Source organism: Lithobates pipiens, unplaced genomic scaffold, assembly GCF_037356315.1.
Source record: "Lithobates pipiens isolate NorthernLeopardFrog02 unplaced genomic scaffold, aLitPip1_a1.2 Scaffold_28, whole genome shotgun sequence".
NCBI classification, from domain to species: domain Eukaryota; kingdom Metazoa; phylum Chordata; class Amphibia; order Anura; family Ranidae; genus Lithobates; species Lithobates pipiens.
Genome location: NW_027507789.1, coordinates 179821813 through 179837440, shown reverse-complemented (window position 1 = coordinate 179837440; position 15628 = coordinate 179821813).

Genomic DNA, 15628 nt, shown 5'->3' with positions numbered 1-15628 from the left:
CACCTATGATGAACTATGAGTTTGAGTCAACTAAAAAGCTGTAGTTATACAGCTGAAGAAACTTGACTAACCCTCACACACAAAATCTACCATTCAGAACATTCTAGACCAGGGTTAGGCAAACCCCGGCACTGGTGCCAGAAGCGGCATGCAAAGCTTCTTTTGCCGACACTCCCTCCCCATCAGCAGAACATGGAAGTGTCAGTGAGACACTAATGTATTCCAATAGCAGAATTCCCCACGCCGCACCTGCAATGAGGTGGAAGCACTGCGCCCCTCACATTGGAACAGATGGGAAACATTGTTTCGTTCTCTAACTTTGCTGTAGCTGCGATTGTCAGATTTTGTGATGGGGAAGAGATTGGGTGCAGTTTCGAGGAGGAGGAGGACTGTCATTGGCAACTGCTAAAGCCAATCGCAGTCATGCTAGCCCCATCCACCATCTGAATCAATTATTCCTGAACCTTTCCGTCGCTTACTACTGAACCCCGGCACTCTGTGTCCCTTTAAGACGCAGCCAGTATTCAGCACAATGAACATCACACCCAACTTTTGCTGCAGTGCAGAGCTCCACACGGTTTCTCAGCTGCGGGGGCCCAACTTATGATCCTGCACACAGGCCCACCGCTTTCAGAAAATACCCCTGGACCTGAGCTCATCATTGCACATCCATTCCAGATGCTTATATGTGACATCACATACATCACATATACCACATACAAGCACGTGGGCTGGATGCGAAAGGTGGATGGATCAGCAGGATGAGTGTGCCAGGACAGGTAGATGTGCCTCATCATAGCTTCCTTTCACCACTTTGCATATCACGCCCATCATAGATGAGAAGAGGGTACAATGCTGGAGCATATGAGAAGAGGGTACAATGCTGGAGCATATGAGAAGAGGGTACAATGCTGGAGCATATGAGAAGAGGGTACAATGCTGGAGCATATGAGAAGAGGGTACAATGCTGGAGCATATGAGAAGAGGGTACAATGCTGGAGCATATGAGAAGAGGGTACAATGCTGGAGCATATGAGAAGAGGGTACAATGCTGGAGCATATGAGAAGAGGGTACAATGCTGGAGCATATGAGAAGGGGGTACAATGCTGGAGCATATGAGAAGAGGGTACAATGCTGGAGCATATGAGAAGGGGGTACAATGCTGGAGCATATGAGAAGGGGGTACAATGCTGGAGCATATGAGAAGGGGGTTCAGCAGTAGGACAGATGGGCAGGGGAGTTCGGCGTTGGGCCTGATGGGCAGGGGAGTTCGGCGTTGGGCCTGATGAGCAGGGGAGTTCGGCGTTGGGCCTGATGAGCAGGGGAGTTCGGCGTTGGGCCTGATGAGCAGGGGAGTTCGGCGTTGGGCCTGATGAGCAGGGGAGTTCGGCGTTGGGCCTGATGAGCAGGGGAGTTCGGCGTTGGGCCTGATGAGCAGGGGAGTTCGGCGTTGGGCCTGATGAGCAGGGGAGTTCGGCGTTGGGCCTGATGAGCAGGGGAGTTCGGCGTTGGGCCTGATGAGCAGGGGAGTTCGGCGTTGGGCCTGATGAGCAGGGGAGTTCGGCGTTGGGCCTGATGAGCAGGGGAGTTCGGCGTTGGGCCTGATGAGCAGGGGAGTTCGGCGTTGGGCCTGATGAGCAGGGGAGTTCGGCGTTGGGCCTGATGAGCAGGGGAGTTCGGCGTTGGGCCTGATGAGCAGGGGAGTTCGGCGTTGGGCCTGATGAGCAGGGGAGTTCGGCGTTGGGCCTGATGAGCAGGGGAGTTCGGCGTTGGGCCTGATGAGCAGGGGAGTTCGGCGTTGGGCCTGATGAGCAGGGGAGTTCGGCGTTGGGCCTGATGAGCAGGGGAGTTCGGCGTTGGGCCTGATGAGCAGGGGAGTTCGGCGTTGGGCCAGATGAGCAGGGGAGTTCGGCGTTGGGCCAGATGAGCAGGGGAGTTCGGCGTTGGGCCAGATGAGCAGGGGAGTTCGGCGTTGGGCCAGATGAGCAGGGGAGTTCGGCGTTGGGCCAGATGAGCAGGGGAGTTCGGCGTTGGGCCAGATGAGCAGGGGAGTTCGGCGTTGGGCCAGATGAGCAGGGGAGTTCGGCGTTGGGCCAGATGAGCAGGGGAGTTCGGCGTTGGGCCAGATGAGCAGGGGAGTTCGGCGTTGGGCCAGATGAGCAGGGGAGTTCGGCGTTGGGCCAGATGAGCAGGGGAGTTCGGCGTTGGGCCAGATGAGCAGGGGAGTTCGGCGTTGGGCCAGATGAGCAGGGGAGTTCGGCGTTGGGCCAGATGAGCAGGGGAGTTCGGCGTTGGGCCAGATGAGCAGGGGAGTTCGGCGTTGGGCCAGATGAGCAGGGGAGTTCGGCGTTGGGCCAGATGAGCAGGGGAGTTCGGCGTTGGGCCAGATGAGCAGGGGAGTTCGGCGTTGGGCCAGATGAGCAGGGGAGTTCGGCGTTGGGCCAGATGAGCAGGGGAGTTCGGCGTTGGGCCAGATGAGCAGGGGAGTTCGGCGTTGGGCCAGATGAGCAGGGGAGTTCGGCGTTGGGCCAGATGAGCAGGGGAGTTCGGCGTTGGGCCAGATGAGCAGGGGAGTTCGGCGTTGGGCCAGATGAGCAGGGGAGTTCGGCGTTGGGCCAGATGAGCAGGGGAGTTCGGCGTTGGGCCAGATGAGCAGGGGAGTTCGGCGTTGGGCCAGATGAGCAGGGGAGTTCGGCGTTGGGCCAGATGAGCAGGGGAGTTCGGCGTTGGGCCAGATGAGCAGGGGGGGTTCAGCAGTAGGACAGAAGAGCAAGTAGGACAGAAGAGCAGGGAGTACAGTGTTAGGCCAGATGAGCGGGGGGTTAGTGTTGGGGCAGATGAGAAGAGGGTTCAGTGGTGGGACAGAAAAGCAGGTTGGTAGAGCAGTGGGGCATATGTGAAAGGAGGTGCATTAGTGGTGACAGATGAGCAGCGGGTTACAGTGATGGGGCAGGAGAGCAGGGGGGACAGAGGTGGGGCAGAAGAGCAGGGGAGTATAGAGGTGAGACAGCTGTGCAGAAGGTCCATTGGTGGTGCAGATGAGAAAGCGGGTTACAGTGGTGGGGCAGATGAGCAGATGGGTTCAGTGTTAGGACAGATGAGAAGGTGATTCAGTAGTGAGACAGAAGAGCAGGGGGATACGGCGGTTGTGCAGATCTGCAGGGAGGTACAGTGGTGGGGCAGATAAGAAAAAGGGGTACATTGATGGGGCAGATGAGCAGGGGGGTACAGTGTTGGGGCAGAATAGAAAAGAGGTACAGTGGTGGGAGGGATGAGAAGGGGGTACAGCGGTGGGACAGAAAAGCAGGTTGGTACAGTGATGGGGCAGATGAGATGGGGGTTACAATGGTGGGACAGATGAGCGGGAGTTCAGTGTTGGGGCAGAATAGAAAGGAGGTACATTTGTGGGACAGATGAGCAAGGGGTTACAACGGTGGGACAGAGGAGCAGAGGGATGCAGAAGAGAAAGGAGGTACATCAATGGAACACATGAGCAGGGGGTTACAGGTGTAGGGCAAAAGAGCAGGGGGTACAGTGGTGGGGCAGATGAGAAAGGGGGTTACAGTGGTGGGGCAGATGAGAAAGGGGGTTATAGTGGTGGGGCAGATCAGCAGGGGGTTACAGTGGTGGGGCAGATCAGCAGGGGGTTACAGTGGTGGGGCAGATCAGCAGGGGGTTACAGTGGTGGGGCAGATCAGCAGGGGGTTACAGAGGTGGGGCAGATCAGCAGGGGGTTACAGAGGTGGGGCAGATCAGCAGGGGGTTACAGAGGTGGGGCAGATCAGCAGGGGGTTACAGTGGTGGGGCAGATCAGCAGGGGGTTACAGTGGTGGGGCATATGTGCAGGGGGTTACAGTGGTGGGGCATATGTGCAGGGGGTTACAGTGGTGGGGCATATGTGCAGGGGGTTACAGTGGTGGGGCATATGTGCAAGGGGTTACAGTGGTGGGGCATATGTGCAGGGGGTTACAGTGGTGGGGCAGATGTGCAGGGGGTTACAGTGGTGGGAGAGATTTCCAGGGGGACAGTGATCTGAGGCGTGAAGATGCATGATGTTAATTTCTTACTAAAGTCGTTTACAGCATTTTATAAAAAAAAATTTTTCATGATTAAGAATGTGAAGTTGATATTTTTTGTTATAAAATCGGCACACTCAATTTCTTTCAAAACATTTTTCGGCACACTGTGCTCAAAAGGTTGCCTACCCCAGTTCTAGACCATGTCGATCAGAATTAAATATAGACATTTGACTGTCTAAATAGATGCATCCCCCACTTATTGACCACCAACCCACATACACACTCAACCTCCACAGAATTATTATATTAAACAGCAAGGCAAATATATGGATTACACACGACGATTGTCTTTTAACTCAAATTAAACAGGGAACACTCAACCTATTTGCTTTATATGTTTGCGTTAATATTTCCCTTCCTAGGATACCTATTCCCTGCATTCGTCATTTCTTCCACCTTGACCTCTGCAATCCAATTCCATCAAGAACCAATTAACTCCACATTTGGAAAGGTATACTCAGATGTATGGGACACACTGATGCACGCATCTCTAGGTTGTGTTAATTCTGGTGCGTGTATTTCATTTATACAGCTCCAGAAATGTGACGGTACACATCTGTCCAGAAAAATGCAGCACTGTAGTGTATAGTCAGGACAGACATCTCATGAGTGGGAGAGAGGAAAAGACAGGAAAAAGAGAGCATAACAAAAGAAAAGAAAAAGATAAAAAGACGAGTGAAGGGGAAAAAAGAGGGGGGGGGAAGAGGGGGGGAGAGAGAGAAGAGGAGGGAGAGCAAAAAAGGAGAGGAAAAGAAAAGGGCAGAAAAGGAATAGAGCAAAAAAAGTAAAGGAAAAGGGCAAGTAAGGAAAGGAAAGGGAAAAGAGCAAAAAAAGAAAGAAATAGGAAAAGAGAGCAAAAGGGAAAGTAAAAAAAAAAAACTGTAAAAAAGGAAAAAGGAGAAGAAGGGGAAAGACAGAGCAAAAAAAGGGGCAAGAGAGAGCAAAAAGGGGCAAGAGAGAGAGAGAAAGAGAGAAAAGGGGAAAAGAGAGAGCAAAAGGGGGAAAGAGAGAGAAAGAGAGAGCAAAAAGGGGAAAGAGAGAGCAAAAAGGGAAAGAGAGAGCAAAAAGGGAAAGAGAGAGCAAAAAGGGAAAGAGAGAGCAAAAGGGGAAAGAGGGAGCAAAAAAGAGAGGAAAAGAAAAGAGCAGGAAAGGAAAGGAAAAAAGGCAAAAAAGGAAAGGAAAAGAGCAAAAATAGAAAAGAAGGAAAAGAGTGAAAAGGAAAGGAAAGGAAAAAAAAAAAGCGCAAAAAGGAGAAGAAAGGAAAAAAGGAAAAAAAAAAAAAAAGAGAAGGAAAAGAAAAAAGAAAAAAAAAAAGAGAAGGAAAAAAAAAAAAAAAAGAGAAAGGAAATAAAAAAGGAAGACGGAAAAAAAGAAAAAAAAAAAAAAGAGAAAGAAAGAAAAAAGAAAAAAAAAAAGAAATGAGAAAAAAGGAAAAGAAAAGAGAAGGAGATTTTTTTGACACTTCCAGTTTGGGACTAGTAGTGCCACACAGTTTGCATCAAAAAACAAGGAGAGGGGCTTCTCTGACTATATATCGAAAACACTTTAATAGTAAAACAATATCCACCCACATGAAGAAAGTATTGTTGAGTGCATCTCTGGGCTGAGCAGGTGGGACAACCAAGCCACAGTGAGTCCGCTTGTTGCTGGCAAAGTGATTTTACTTTCCAGCCTCTCCCAAAAACTTTGGAAAAAATGTATGTTAAAATTAAGAAGGGTTATGGGACTTTAAATGAAGCGCATACAATTATACGACTCCATCCCTATATCTTGAACTGAGAAAAGATCCGTGATAATGTATTTATTTGCAGACAACATGAACTGCAATATGTTCATATATAAGTATTAAGCAATTAAGTACTGTATATACACAAATCAAAAAGCATAGTACAATTCATACATATACAGGGTAATCATCATAAACACATAATAATAATAATAATAATAATAATAATAATAATAATAGGTGATAAAAGCCATTATGTACTCCATTTCAGAAGGTCAATAAAGGTTAAATATTGCATAGTATGGTATAAATTAAATAAACTAGATCTTAGAAGTACTATGCTTTTTGATGTGTATATATTTAATACTTATGTATGAACATATTGCAGTTTGTTAGGTTGTTTGCACATAAATACTTAGTTATGTCACGTGCCTCATATAAAAGGCCTAAACTCTTATCTCAAACTTTCATATGTTGTCTAGACCTTTACATTTTCTGATATAGCCTTACATCATCATTAGCTTAAACACATAATGAATACAAATCAAGTGGTATTTTTGGTGATACAAGGCTAAAATGACAGTCAACTTAGAACAGACTACACGACAGTTGTTACAAGCCATCAAAATTTTATGTGAGGACATGTGAATGTTCATACATATTAATTATATTAGTAATTGTATTTATGAACTACATGGGCAAATGTTTGTGGACACCAGACCATCACACTCATATGAGCTTCTGCCTTTTTTTTGTGTCTATGGGGCTTTGAATCCATTGGGAGGTCAGGTATTGGACAAGAGGAATAGGCTCACAATTGGCCTAGTAGGGTTGAACCCTGGGCTTTGTGCAGTCCACTTAAGTTCCTCCATACCAAACGGATCATGCCATGGAACTGGCTTTGTATACAGGGGTACAGTCATGCTGGAACAGAAAAAGGGTCTTCTCCAAACTGTTACCACAAGTTTGGAAGTGCACAATTGTCTAAAATTGATTTGAATGCTGTCCCCTAGAAAGTTCTATACACTGGAAACCCTTGAACTCAAAAATTTGGGAGGGTGTTCACATGTTTTGGCCAAGTAGTCATTGCATTCATAGGTTTCCCCAAAAGCTCTACCCTAAATGGATTTTTAACATCTTCATTGCAGGCCATTTAGGGTGACTTAATATGTACAGAATGTAAGGAAAGGGCAATAATTGGAGTGTCTCTTTGCTACCTCCACACTTAATGGCTTTGTATCCTCCACTTCATTTGCTCTTACTGATAGGAAGAGCCATTGAATGTAAAAGGATCACTGGCAATGAGAGAAAAGTTTGAAAGGTCAAAACACAATCTCTGGCTGGCCTATTGATCCTGAATCACACAAACACTGAGTGACTGGCACCACCTATCACTTCCATTCAGGCATGGCTGATGACAGCAGAGATCTCTTATCCACAATAGTTCAGGCAGGCAAAAGGTGAGCGGATGGGTAATATGATTTGTGTGTGTCTACCATTGAGAGATTATTTAATCACCCCGTCCCCCTTACTCATTCTTCCCCGGTACTCGAAGGCAGAGGCTAATAGGCACACAGCCCATATTTCTGCCGAAGATGCTGAATGATGACGAGATAAGTCGCTGAAACTAGGATAACAGATGGATTGTCTGCTAATGCCTCAGGAGATGTTTTGTGGATGAGATACCTACTGTCAGATAGATCAACGAGGCATGCTGAATATTCTGGGAAATTAACCCATTGGTCATGCCCATTCATTAGTAAAGGAATCTAGAAATCAATATACAGACTAATGAGGGTTATCTGATTGGATGGTGAAGAGTGACTAGACTACTCTGAAGTTATATAGGTAAAACAGTAGAGGAAAGTCATTTTGTATTAAAAGGATCAGTGCACCCAAAACTGGTATTCAAGGTGGATGCTGGAGTTAAATTGCCTACCGGCTTCTTTTAAAGCATATCTACGGCCAAACCAAAACGTTTTTTTGATAGAGAGGGTTGGGACAGAAAGTGAGGAAAAATCCAAAATGTCTCGGGTGTCTCCAGAACTGGAACAAAGGAGAAATCTTCCAGTAAAGACCTGTTCTTATGAAACAAGAAGGGATTTCTGCCCACTTTAGGATATTGCTTGTTACTTGTTCTTGTTCAACTGGGCAAGGAGGCGGATAGAGGTCTTCACAATGGGATTCACACAGCAATAAAAACCTGATCGGGTGTAACCATTCCACACTATGAAAAACAAAAATAAAAAGGTCATGGATTAAGCTACAATTTGATTTTCATTGACTCCAGAACCAAAGGCCAAGTCAAATGCTCCCAGTGGCATAAAAGAACACAGGTCAAATCACCTGCACCCAGAAAAGTGAAAAGTGACAGCAGAAGAAGACAGAGTAGTCCATCAAGTCTGCCTATTTTTTGGTTTCGTATTTTCGTTACCTTTATTGTCCGAGTATAGATCTACGTTTGCCCCAAGCATGTTTGAAGCCATTTACTGTTAACTGTCTCATTACCTCTGCTGGACGATTATTCCAAGCATCAACTACCCTTTCAGTAAAATAATACTTTCTGAGGTTAGTTTAAAACTTTCCTCCAGTTAGCTTGAAGTCATGTCTCTGTGGTCTTGATTTTGGTTTTATATTGAAAAAACTGCCCTGCTGTACATTATTCACCCCCTTGATGTATTTAAAGGTTTCAGCCACATTTCCCCCTTTCCCTTCTTTCCTCCAGACTGTACATATTAACCACTTCAGCCCCGGAAGGATTTACCCCCTTCCTGACCAGAGCACTTTTTGCGATACGGCACTGCATAGATTTAACTGACAATTGCGCGGTCGTGCGATGTTGCACCCAAACAAAATTGATGTCCTTTTATTCCCACAAATAGAGCTTTCTTTTGGTGGCATTTGATCGGCTCTGCGGTTTTTATTTTTTTGCTATAAACAAAAAAAAATGCGACAAGTTTGAAAAAAAAAAAAAGCATTATCTTTAACTATTTGCTATAATAAATTTGCCCCAAAAAATATAACAAAAAACTATTTTTTTTTCTCAGTTTAAGATTCATTCTATTTAGTCAATATTTTTGTGTGAGGTCTCCAGAACTGGACACACGTATGGAAGAAGAGAGAGAAGAAGAGAGAAGAGAGAGAAGAGAGAGAAGAGAGAAGAGGGAAGAAGGAGAGAAGAGGGAAGAAGAGGAGAGAGGAGAAGAGGAGAGAGGAAGAAGAAAAAAGAAAGAAGAAGGAAGAAGGGAGGAGAAGAAGAAGAAGGGAGGAGAAGAAGAAGAAGGGAGGAGAAGAAGAAGGAGGGAGGAGAAGAAGAAGGAGGGAGGAGAAGAAGAAGGAGGGAGGAGAAGAAGAAGGAGGGAGGAGAAAGGAGAATAAGAAGGAGGGAGGAGAAGAAGAAGGAGGGAGGAGAAGAAGAAGGAGGGAGGAGAAGAAGAAGCAGCGTGTGAAAGAAGGGGAGAGAGCAGAAGAGGAGAGGAAGAGAAGGAGAGACAAGAAGAAAAGAGGAAAAAAGGGAGAGAGATGAAGGGGTGAAAAAAAAGGTACGAGAGAGTGAAAGAAGAAGGCAGAAGAGAAGGAGCAAGAAACAAGACGAATGGAGAAGAGGGGAGAGAGATGAAGACAGTGAAAGATGAAAAAGGGACGAAAAAAAAAGGAAGGACGACGAGGGGAAAAATGGAAAATGCAGCGAAAAGAAGAATGGAGGGAATTAAGAAGGAAAGACAAACAAGAAAAGGGGGGGGGGGGGAGAAAAAAAAAGGGTAGAGCAAAAGAAGAAAAGAGGAGGAGAAGAGACACAGGAAGAGAGGAGAAAAAGGAAAGAGAACTAAAAAAGAAAAAAGGAAGAGAAGAAAAGAGACTAGAAGAGGGGAGAGACAAGAAGGGTGTGAAAGTAGGTGGGGAGAACAAGATAAGAGAGAAGGAAAGAGAGATGAGAAGAGAGGAGGAATAGTGGAGAGCGAAAGAGGAAGAGGGTAAACAATTGAAGAAAGAGCAAAAGAAGAAGAGAGGAAGAGAAGGAGAGGGGAGAGAGAAGGGGATGAAAGATGGAAATAAGTGAAAGAAGAAGAGAAGGACAATGAGCAGAGAGATGAAAAGAAAAGAGATGAAGAAAAAAGGGTCTGGAAGGACAAAAAGAGAAAAGAATGTGTGACAGTAACAAGTGTCATTAAAATAGTCTGTGTAAGTAATTAAAGTGGAACATCAGTCATTTTTTTCATCTTTCCATCTAATAAATCTTATCCCCTTGTGGTTTTAACTTTGGATAGTAAAACATTTTTTTTCTGCCAGTAAATACCTTCTACAGCCCATTTTGTTTCTTGTCTGGTAAAAAGCCTAGGCTTATGACATCATGCACAGCTCTCGCTCATGAGAGTTTTCCAGGAAGGGAGGGGGGTGAGTCATAAGAGGGCCAATGAGAGCTGCAGAGCTGGAGGTGCGCCTCTGTGTCTCTGTAAATCCAAGAAGTGAACAGGCAGCAGCTTCAGTTGCCCACAGTTAAAATGGTTGCAGCCAGACTCAGTGGAGGGAGATTTCTGCAGCATATTTAGAAAGTGCAGAATCACAGTATATATAAAATATGCAAAGTGGTTGGAGGGAAGCTTCAGATGGCAAAGATGTTTCTATTACAAATTATATGCAGTTTGTCTTTAAAGTGTGTTTATATATATATTTATCTCCTAATAATTTGGGTAATTAATTACGTGGACTATTTTCCCTGTACTGCATGCCTCAATTCTTCATGTAACCTTTTCTCCTGCCCTCTGTTCTCCACACAGACAGTAGCAAAGTGAAAGTCGTGCAGAATTATCAACTGATTTTTACATGCAAAATATTTCAACATGGGTGCAATAAATTCATCTGATCTATGCGGGAAAAAAAAATCTCTTCTTCAAAAATATCAGTTGATTGTACAAATTTGGAGATGGAGCACGTTAATGAAAACACAACCCATTTCATGCTTTAGGCTTCACTCACACCTGTGCGACTTGTCATGAAACTTTGGCAAGGTCGCATAACAAATTGTTTCCCATGTTTTCCAATGATGGCAATTCATATATGTGCGACTTAAAGTTGCAGCAACTTCAAACTAGTTCATGCACTGCTTTGGGCCAAATTTTATGCAACTTGAAGGCCATAGACTTCAATGTTAACCCTCAAAAGTTGCATGAAAGTCAAACCTGAATGTTATACAGTGCAACAATGAGTATGAAAGGTAGTGGTGCGCTGTACACAAGGAGGATATATCTATTGATAAAAGCAGTATATAAAATTCGCAATAGGGGGGTATCCAGTAAACAATACAGGTCTGGGTATGTCTATGTGACTAGTTTAAACAGCAACACTCATTTCTACTAATAGTCCACAACATAAATACATAAAATAGTGAAAATTCATATAAAATCCAAAGTGCAACGTGTTGCGATCCTGTAGTTGCATAAAAGTGCAAATATTCCAATGTGTGGCTGATAAAACAATAATGCTCTTTGCTATTAGTGTAAAATCTACAACATAAAACTGTGAAATAATAAAAACAAGAAAAAAGAAAAAACACAATATAACATTCAAAAGTGCAGCGTGTTGCGATCCTAAAATCGCATAGAGTGCAGGTGTTCTGTTGTGGTGCACATAGGCAAACCTTCAAACATAAATAATAATTAAGTGACAAAAAATATAAGTGTATCAGACAAAAAGTCAGTTTTCAGTGCAAAGTGCTGCGATTATTCTCAAAATCGCATAGGATGTGACTTCTTCAGCAAGATATACGATGTGGAGCTGTTGCAATGGGAAGGGCAGTGGTGCTGGTGGAAGGGGATATGGCCTTGGTGGTCCCTTATATACCAGTAATGGATGTCCCCTTACCTTACCGCTGTAAGGTAACAGTGTATATATAGAGAGCTTTTGGGGATCCTTTAGCGGAATTTTCCCTTTAATGTGGGGTGCCCAGGTCCTGACCAATGATATGGTCCCTTTAAGGGGGTTTCCTCTGTGGTATTGCAGTCAGGGTTCCTCAGTGGTATGGCATATACATGGGTTTAAGCAGAGATGGAGGAAGAATACTCCATAGTGTAAAGTGCTTCAACAGGTTTATTGTTATTAAAACAGTTTAAAAATACTCACAAACAAACAGTCTGTACAAGCAGTGTATAAACGAGCTGCGGGCTCGGTCTACGTCACTTCCTGGTTGCTGTGTCCCGACGCGTGGTCGTCACGGGTCACGTGACTTCATCAGGGGATAAACACAACAGTAGGAAGTGTCCTTAAATAGCTTAAACAGAGCTAGTATATGGCAGCCATTATTATGGAGACCCGGAAGTCAGCCGGCGGCCATTTTGTTGTTGATAATGTCGCCGGAAAGGGGAACAACAGTGCAACAGTTGTCCAATTTCATTGGTCAAAGCCAAAGTTGTTTCCAAGTTGCACCCATGTAAAGTTGCGTCAAAGTTGCACTCCACAGTCGGCGCAACTTTGGAGTCGTATGAGTGTGAATGGAACCTTAGTGAACTGACCCTACAGAGAGAAACATACCAATACATTCTAAGCCCTGCCATATACATGTAGCGCCGGCTCCTGATGAGCATACGCTATATGTTTTTGAAAATTAATATTCATAAAACCACAGTTAGGTTTTGGGGCTAATTTTGCTAAATTATGGTTTCAGTACCAGTCTAGCTGGATTGCACTGAGTTCTCCTTGGCTGCGGCTGTAGCTGTCACTGTCAGCAAGTACGAGAATGCAGTTTGGCTGGAAATGTGTTGAGTGCCATTCTTTTCTCGGAACCAGCCCAGTGGGATGGTTTTCCTGCTGTGCATTCTGGGAGGTCGTATTTAAAGTACTGCGATCACGTGTTTCGGGGTTCCGGAAGATTTTTCTGTCTGTTTGGTCCTGGTCCTCCTGACCAGCCCTCATTGCCCTCTTGGCATGGGGTGCGGATCCATGCAATTCCGAGCCTCAGGGCTGGATAGCCCTAGGCGAAGCAACTACAGGGACAGGCCTGAATGGATATGAAGCCCTAATGATCCAAGGGTGGTCCGTTGCCGTATCATCTAAGGAGAGGCCCAGCAACTGGAGAAGCATCCAGGGGAGGACTCTTTGGGAGAAGGCCATGCATACGGCTGGCTTCTCAGAAGGAGCCTGGAGGCTCAGTTGAAGGACACTTTATTGATACACATTAATACAGTATCCCCGGACCGGCTGAGAGATACTGGTATCGTATGATAGTTCTCTAAATTTGTCTACGTCCCTCAGTTATATCCAAGTCTGTGGCAGAGACTTTTCCTCAAGTGTTCTATATCCAAGCCTGTGGCAGAGACTTTGCTTTATTTAACGCACTTAACGCTAGGCCTAGTGAGAGGAGGTCTATCCGGAGGTTGTGAGAATCCAGCTGTGAAAAGTTTATTCTCTGGATTTCTTCCATAAGAGACTATTTTTGCAGTTTAATTGGGGAATCTTTACTTTTGTATTTGTAATAGAGGTGCTGACTTGTAAGCACCCATTTAAAGTGGAAGTAAACCCTCCTATCGTTTTGAGTCAAGGAAGCTGCCATCTTGTCCTCTAATGATTCTTCAACTGCCATAATGCTGCACATGTGATCAGTTATGAAACCAGCCATTGGATGGTTTGAAAGTTTGGTTGAGAGCACAACCAATGTGAAAGTTAGCATTTCCGGCATGCCGGGAATGTAAGTGTTTTTTTGAAACAGGGTTTACTCCCACTTTAAGAGGGTAATTCTGTATTTACTAAAAGGAATGAGTTCAGCACAATGGACAGCAGTACAGACTAACAGGTATATGGTAGCAAATGGTTTCAGCACCATGGACAGAACAATGGACATTAGTAAAGACTAGCCAAATCATGATGGTTAGTAAAGACCAGGAGAACCATGGGAAGCAGTGAATGGGTCCAGCACAATGGAGAAACATGGACAGTAGTAATGTAGTAAAGACAAGTCCAGTTATGAGTATTCTTAAAACCAGAAGAACAATGGGCAGCAGTGAATGGGTTCAGCACCAGGGACAATAGTAAAGCCAAATCACGAGGATTAGTAAAGACCAGGAGAACCATGGGCAGCAGTGAATGAGTTCAGCACCATGGACAACAGCAAAGGCTGGAAGATCCATAGACAAAGACGAGCATATGCATTAGACAGAAGTACTGTACAGACCAGCAGAGCTACAGGAAATTAAAACCACAGGCAGCAGTAAATGTATTTTATTATAAAAATAAAATAAACTATTTCAGCTCCATAGAGAGCAACAAAGGCTAGGAGAACTGTAGAGAGCAGTAAAGCAGAGGCATGGAGAGCAGTAAAGGCTAGCAGAATTATGGACAATGGTAAAATGATCTAAGCACCTCGGACAGTGGGGCAGACCACCGGCAGTCAACAAGCATGGTCTTACTAATATGAAAACTAGATAGGTTTCAAGTTGTGCAACTTATTTGTGCCAAATTTTTAAAAGGAAACCAAACATTAAAGCTAAACTTCTGGCAAAAAAAATAAAAATCACTTCTGTATTTGCATTTATAGATGCAACCAGTAAATGCATCTAAAAAAAAAAAAAAAAAAAAATAATAATAATTCTGATGCAAGGCTCCCTAAATTGTGCATTTACTGCAGTGGAGGTGGAGATCCTAGTTATGCTGTCTGGTAGGGACACCTGGGTTGCAAAAGGGGATTAGTGATTTAGTAAATAAAACCATATGCATTTAACAAAATAACTAAAGTTCAGCTTTAGACATCTTCACGGTACGACATATATATAACAAACAGAAACTCAAGGCAGCAAATTAAATCAGTAAACCTTTGCATGGCAGCAAGGGAAAATTTAAGCCACAGCCAAGCCTACAAGGAAAAAATCAACCCATTTTTGGGAAGTTGTCTCTTTGGAATGTACACTAGATTACCAAAAAGTATTTGGATGCCTGCCTTTACATGCACATGAACTTTAATGGAATTCCCAGGCTTAGTCCCTAGGGTTTAATACGGTGTTGGCCCACCCTTTGCAGCTCTAACAGCTTAAACTCTTCTGGGAAGGACGTCCACAAGGTTTAGGAGTTTGTCTATGGGAATATTTGACCATTCTTCCAGAAGCGCATTTGGGAGGTCAGGCACTGATGTGGACGAGAAGGCCTGGCTCGCAGTCTCCACTCTAATTCATCCTAAAGGTGTTCTGTTGGCTTGAGGTGAGGACTCTTTGCAGGCCAATCAAGTTCCTCCACCCTAAACTTGCTCATCCATATCTTTATAGACCTTGCTTTGTGCGCTTTGTGCACTGGCCCAAATAATTTGGTGGGGGGGGGGGGGGGGGGAATCCTAGTGTAGTGTTGTTTTTCAGAGGTTGGGCTTGGCCCCTTCGTTCCAGTGAAGGGAATTCTTAAGGCATCAGCATACGAAGACATATGAACAATTTCATGCTTCCAACTTTGTGGGAACAGTTTGGGGATGGCCCCTTCCTGTTCCAACAGGACTGTATAAATAAATAAAAAACAAAAAAAAAAACAAAGGTTTACAACCCCTTTAAAGTTCATGTGCTTGTAAAGGCAGGCGTCCCAATACGTTTGGTAATATAATGTACCTATAAAATATAACATTCAACCTGCTACCAACATAATGTTTTTCCAAATGAAAATCTTATGTACACCAACATGCTAAATTGAACCTGTCACTATACCAGAGGCCAGTATTTAAATGCCAACACTTCATTATTATTGGAAAAGCAAAAAAATTTTAATCTGCAGCTCTCTTTAAAATAAATGGTCACTATATAGGTCTTTCCTATTACAGGATAACAACGCTCTACCCCGGTCTTCAAGGCAATAAAG